This window comes from Anolis carolinensis, chromosome 3 (genome assembly GCF_035594765.1).
Source record: "Anolis carolinensis isolate JA03-04 chromosome 3, rAnoCar3.1.pri, whole genome shotgun sequence".
Taxonomy (NCBI): domain Eukaryota; kingdom Metazoa; phylum Chordata; class Lepidosauria; order Squamata; family Dactyloidae; genus Anolis; species Anolis carolinensis.
Genome location: NC_085843.1, coordinates 275,547,482 through 275,554,276, shown reverse-complemented (window position 1 = coordinate 275,554,276; position 6,795 = coordinate 275,547,482). Strand labels below are relative to the sequence as shown.

General features: G+C 41.0%; 1 long non-coding RNA gene across 23 annotated transcripts in view; it reads right to left on the bottom strand.

The window, feature by feature from the left end:
* Positions 1-209: 209 nt before the first annotated feature.
* Positions 210-6,795, bottom strand: part of sox2 (SRY-box transcription factor 2) — a 533,219-nt gene continuing 526,633 nt past the window's right edge. For 14 of the 23 annotated variants that reach the window (XR_010004876.1, XR_010004868.1, XR_010004877.1 and 11 more), the window contains 2 exons: positions 3,223-3,362; positions 210-1,331 (listed from right to left, as the gene is read on the bottom strand). This is a non-coding gene — a long non-coding RNA (SRY-box transcription factor 2). Of the gene's footprint in view, positions 1,332-3,222; positions 3,363-5,085; positions 5,219-6,795 lie in introns of all 23 variants that reach the window. The other 9 variants (XR_505826.2, XR_010004859.1, XR_001730052.2 and 6 more) reach the window with 6 other exon arrangements.

The window sequence follows — 6,795 nt, the reverse complement described above, 5'->3', positions numbered from 1 at the left end:
TCAAATGTGTACTTAACACTTTGCAAAGCAGAAGTGGAGCAGCCCTGTGAAACCAGTACACCTTCATTCCAAGTCTATTTTTATGTACCAGGTGATTTCCTTGTCTTAATGTTAAAAGCACCTGTTTGGTTTGGGCACTGTCCAGCCAAAGTTATGAATTCGTCAGTCCCAGGAAAAGTGGTGGGATTTAAATGTGCTTAACATTGCTGTACTTTGAACTTAAAAGAACTTTATTTTACAAACATAAGACAAGGCAAAAGGATAGGGCATACATTTTAATACAGACACACATATGTTATATAGAGACACATAATTTCAATAATTCTAGCTATATTTCCAGGGAGGAAAAATGGCATATTTCATTTGTGTGATTTACCAGAATTCATTTGTGTGATTGGAGCCTCCGGTGGCCTAGGGGATAAAAGCCTTGTGACTTGAAGGTTAGGTTGCTGACCTGAAGGCTGCCAGGTTCGAATCCCACCCGGGGAGCGTGTGGATGAGCTCCCTCTATCAGCTACAGCTCCATGCGGGGACATGAGAGAAGCCTCCCACAAGGATGGTAAAACATCAAAAACATCCGGGCATCCCCTGGGCAACATCCTTGCAGACAGCCAATTCTCTCACTCCAGAAGCAACTCCGGTTGCTCCTGACATGGAAAAAAAATTGTGTGATTTACCTACCTGATATTTATATTTGGAAGCAAAACTGATTTTGGCTTAGGGTATATAAAAAAGCTTACTTTCTAGTCTGAATATCAGAACATTTTAAATATTAAAATCACGGTCCCTTCAGTACTTTGCAGAGGGAAATACTCTTTGTAAATGCTGACAAAATACAAACAAGAAATGCTAACTATCAAAGGACTATCAGAGGACACAGAGTGTTCCTTTGCCTTCTCCCGCTCCACCCGCTGCAATTGTTTTTTAATATGCTTTTAATGACTTGGTCCCCTCATACCTACCTCCTTGCTTCCCGAATTGTTTGTACTGTCCCCAATAACACTCAGCGGAAAGCTGTCATTCCTGCCTAAATCCTTCCTTAGGTTGGATGCGATGCCGACGTTAGACAGGGTCAAGGGGTCACCATCGATTTTGGAGGCCACCTGGAGATTCCAGGCCGTGAACTGACTCAAAAAATTTATATCAGAGCTGGAACGCCCCCCCTCCCAGGGTTAGTCCTTGCTGAGCACCCGGCCAGCGGGAGGGGCCTGCCCGCCCCTCTTCGGAAAGAGGCCAGAGTTGTTGACCCTGTTAGCTGACCTCTTCAAACTTCTGGAGAATTTTTCTGGCAGTTACCCCGGCGACTGGGCACTCCAAGCTTATCCTTCTTGCTGGAAAAAAGGAGGAGGGGGAGAGAGTTAAGGAGGGAGGAGAAAATGTTTAAAACCCTACCTTGCAACATCTAAAAAAGGAAAATGGGTTATTTGCACTTTGCCATGGCCTCCTTTAACAGGACATTCAAAACTCTAGCATCAAAAAAACAATTGCTGCAAAAAAGTTGAGGTTTTCCTCTAAAGGTCAGGATTAATTGTAAGAAACAAGTGATACTGCTACCAGAACAGTCGTTTTGAGATACAGTGTTTTGGAGAGAATCAAAACAGGCTTCGCATCTACACTTCTGTTAAGCATTGCCAAAGCTGCCCATAAATACTGATTGATAAATACACCCCATCACCATTTTAAAAGAAATCCAAGACATCCAAACTTTCTTAGGTTTTCCTTTATGCAATTGATTGCCCTATAAAAATGGAGTTAACGCTGAGCAGTTGGTAAAGTTGATAGGGGAGAATAAATGGTGGGAGTAAGAGAAGCCAATTGGCTTTCAGGAAATGAGTCTGCCAAGTCTTTGGCATATGCAAAGCCAAAAAGTAAATGTGTGTGTTCATTGTATGTGTGCTCCATGTGTTCCTTCAGAGAGCCCTGGCAACCACCCCCAGGGGAGCAAATCTACAGTAAGCGTGCAAGGAATATGCAGAATAATCCTAAGAGAGCTTTCTCAGAAGTAAATCTCCCTAAGTTCAATGAGATTCCTTCCCTGAGTAAGTGTGTTTAGAATTGCACTCATTATTCTCTTTGCTGAATTACAATTCAGAGAATTCCTCACAGTCATAAAAATTAAGCAGGTTTCAGTTTGCGCAGAGTTGAGCAGACTGTATAAAGCTATAGTCTCCTCCACAGATTTGTCCCAAGTGTTTCAGTTATTAATTGATGTAGAACTTTAAAAAAAAAATCCTTCTGTAACAATATATGACACTTCCAACAATGTTTTGTTGAGAACAATTGGAATAATGGAGTACGCTCTATTTCAAATGCATGAAATATTATACATAAAAATCAGCCAATTTGCTAATTACACTTTATCTGGAAAACAAGTTTCAAGAGTCTAATGGCAATAGAAAGGGTAGGGCGGAGGAGACAAGAGCAGAGTAAGAGTGGAGCAATCCCTTTTCTTGATGGATTTCATTATAGGAAGACAGCAAAACTCTGTGCATAATTATGAAAAAATGGCTAAATTTACCCATAATGCATTGATAAGTGATTGTAAAAGGGGGGCTGCTTGTTCCTTGCTCCAGACCAGTCTTTATTGTATTAGGTTAACTGACATGCTCTGGGGAGGTCCCTTTTCCACGTTTATTTTAGGCCAATCCAAATGGCCACATGGAAAATATGAGCTAAGAGCACATGGTTACAGATCTCAGAAATGTTTATAATTCACAATTCAAAACACACTTTCTGTACCAGAAAAAGCAGCATGCATTGCCTGCCAACAGCAGTTGTTCCAGCAGACTGCAAAAGAGAATAGGACTATTCCATTACTTCTGCTGAGAGACCACCTGCCTTTGGTTCTCTTTCAAAGATCTCCTAACAACAGCTATTGCACCAAACTACCTAATCTATTTTCATACCAGTTGGTCATTATTGGAAATGTCATTTTAGAAATGTGAATATGTAAGGCCGAAATAACCTAAAGGCCCAAGATTCCATCAGCTCTTGGAAATTCAGTAGGATCAGGCCTGGTTAGGACTTGGATGGGAGACTGCCAAGAAATGCCAGGTGATGTAAAGCTGTCTTTTAGAGGAAAGCAATGGCTGCTTTGAGTCTCCTTGTGGAGAGATAAAAAAGTATAAACAAACATAATAATAATCTTGTTTGCTGTGTCATACTATGTTGTTGTGTCAATAATAATAATAATAATAATAATAATAATAATAATAATAATACCTCTGAGCATTCTTTGCCCGAGAAATTCCTATGAAATTCATGGAGTTGCCGTAAGTCAACAAGTGGCTTCAAGGAACATACTTACATACACATATGCCTTCCTTCTCTCCTTCTTCCATCTTTGTTTCATGTCTGTTACACTGCAAACATAACAGGGACATGTCTTAGTGCTGGCAATTGTAAGCCTTTTTCAGTCTAAAGAGCAAAGTAAAATATGTGATAGAATAGTAGAAATACTAGAGGTAGTAAATGGTGATGACAGTAATGTTAGAGTTGAACAGTAGATTGATACATCTGTAAGAAGTGCTATGAAAATAGCCAAGCTAGGGGCCCTTTCACACTAGCTAATTATAGCACTATTATTCCATGTTATTCGTGATGACAACCTCACACAAAAATCCATGGATTTGTAATTTGCTGAGGCATTATATCTTTTCCCCTGAGACTTCTAAATGCCCATTTCTGAACTGCAGATCCCAGGATTCTGTATAATGGATCCAGGGCAACTCAAATGTACAGTAGAGTCTCACTTATCCAACATAAACGGGCCAGCAGAACATTGGATAAGCGAATATGTTGGATAATAAGGAGGGATTAAGGAAAAGCCTATTAAACATCAAATTACGTTATGATTTTACAAATTAAGCACCAAAACATCATGTTATACAACAAATTTGACAGAAAAGGTAGTTCAATACACAGTAATGCTATGTAGTAATTACTGTATTTACGAATTTAGCACCAAAATATCACGATGTATTGAAAACATTGACTACAAAAATGCGTTGGATAATCCAGGACGTTGGATAAGCGAGTGTTGGATAAGTAAGATTCTACTGTATATGTGTGTGTTTTTAAGTTTTTGAATCCTGCCTTTCTCTGAAATTGGGACTCAAGGCAGTTTACACAATAAAATTTAATACATTTGAAAACATGGGATTAAACTTTTGACAATATTAAAATGACTTAAAAACATATAAAAAGATAAAAGATAGTGCGATTATTGCAATAACTGTGTGGTGTGAAAGGGGTCTTAAGCCTGTTGCCGCACACCGAACAAAGCCTTGTTAAAGGCTTGAAACTAAACATATTTATTATTGTATGAGTTTTTTCTGAGTTACAGCACACTTTATGACATACATGGTATATATCAGCTTTTTTTTTTAAAGGAGGTACAAACAGAAGTAGTCACATAACTGCCTACAATAAGCTTATCACTGAATAGATCCACTCAACTTGCCTTCTTAACATGTCAATTTGGTCCGCAGTCTGAATTGGTTCTTTGAAAACGTAAATACTTTTGAGCTTCCCATAAATTGCTCCAGCCCTACATCGCAACCCAACTGCCTCTGCTTTCACATGCCTAGCCAAACACACAAACACTTTTCAGGGAATTTTGCCAGTCAGTCTGGACAACATTGCGTCAAGATGGGTCATTAACCAAGTATTATTCTGTTCCTGAGCTTGGTAGGGAAAATGCTTTAGGGAACTCAAACTCCCAGAATTTCTGGTCAGCATGACTTCGGTACTTAGCATTGTTGTCCAAAAAAATCACCCACCATCCCTATGTATTTGGTCTCAAAATACATCACAACTCTGTTTGTTGTTGTGGTTAATGTGTGCTTTCAACTAATTTCCAATTTATTGCAACCCTAAAGCAAACCTATCATTGGGTTTTATTAGCAAGATTTGTTCTTCCTCTGGGGCTAAGAGAGTATTACTTTCCCAAGGCTACCTAGTGGGCTTCCATGATTTTGTGGGGATTTGAACCCTGGTCACCAGAGTCCAATGCTCAGAACTACTACATTATACTGGCCAAATAATTCACCCATGGATTTAGGGATGATGTGTTTATTCATTTACCTTATTTTGATCCTGTCTTTTCCCAATCTAGGACTCAAAGTGGATCATCAGCACCAAAAATCTGAATTGTTTCCTCATTTCAATCAAAGACCTTAAGCTTGGCAGAACTGCTGTTGCCTTCTATGAGGAAACTCTGCAAGGAGATATCAGGAAATAATATGCATTCTCCACTTCTTAACATGCATTCTCTACCCCTGCAGAGTTCGGAAGCAGCGTTGAGGCCAAACATGTTCTTCCCGTTCCCAAAACAGAGCTTAGTGACTCCTCTTAGATATGTAGCTCACATGCCACTGGGAGTGTTGACTGTGTGAGCTCAGCTCACTGGGCACACTGAGTGATCAGATGGGACAGTAACACTTTTCTTTCGACATTCTCTGTCGCATTCTTACTGAGCAGCTCCGTCCATCCAAGAGCGTGCCCTTCCGGAGGAAATCACCCTGTGGGTTGGTGATTCACATGGGAACCACGATGCCAGCTCATTCCCGGTTGAGACTGTCAAATGCTGACTGTCCTGCCCACCCACAGACAGGCAGCCGGTGGCAGCGTGACAGAAACGGCCTTGAAGCTGGCAGAGCTGCTGAGTCCTATGACCGGATATGAAGATCCCCTCGAGTTTGAAAACAAGGCAAGACTGAAATGGCAGCATTTCATCAAGGATGTTGGCATCTCTTGAGTCACTGATTTTATGTAGAGCAGTTTCTCAGAATGATGGAAGACCAAAATCTAACTGTGAAAGAGATGAAGTCAAGGGAGAAACTAGGCTACATCTCAGCCATTAATAGTGGTGCGGCAGAGGGGATTTTGCGAAATGCTGATACTCACTTCTCTACAATTCAGTGAGAAGACAAATAGCCTTTGCCCAAATACTCTCCTTTACACAGCCATTAAGTGTATTAAACTATTGACTTTCATTGCATCCCATTACCCTACAAACAAACACAGCTTGGAAAGTTAGGATTTTTGACTACAGCTACCAGAGTTTCACAGTTTCACCATGGCTATTGATCATTCTTGGGGGGGGGGGGATTTCTGGAGTTGCAGTCACAAAGGTTACTCTTCCCAGCTCTGGAGCCACAGCCCCACTCTTCACCAGTCTCTCATTCTGGGATCGACAAAGGTTCACAGCAGATCTGTTTTGTTGTTGTTTTTTAATGGATATGCACTTCCCATCACATCCCCCCTTCCATGTTCCCATCTCTACAATTTTAAAACCAATTTCTAGAAACCCTCTTTTCCCACCAAGAAATCTGCCAAGGCCAAACAAATAGATGAGTAACCTAGTGCCCCTTAGTTATTTCAAGTGATAAATTCCCTAATCCCTCTTTGCTATGCTGATGGGAGCTAATGCGTGGTATAGCCCAAAACCTCTGGAGGGTACCATGTTGCCTTCCAATAGGCAGTTTCCTATTAATTTCCCATGGTGTAAAGGGGTAAAGCCTTGTAACTTGAAGGTGGGGTTGCTGACCTGAAGGTTGCCAGGTTCGAATCCCACCCGAGGAGAGTGCGGATGAGCTCCCTCTATCAGCTCCAGCTCCATGTGGAGACATGAGAGAAGCCTCCCACAAGGATGGTAAAAACATCAAAAAACATCCAGGCGTCCCCTGGGCAATGTCCTTGCAGACGGCCAATTCTCTCACACCAGAAGCAACTCAGGTTGCTCCTGACACGAAAAAAAAGATTAATGAAAAAGTAGGATCCCTTCTGCTTTTC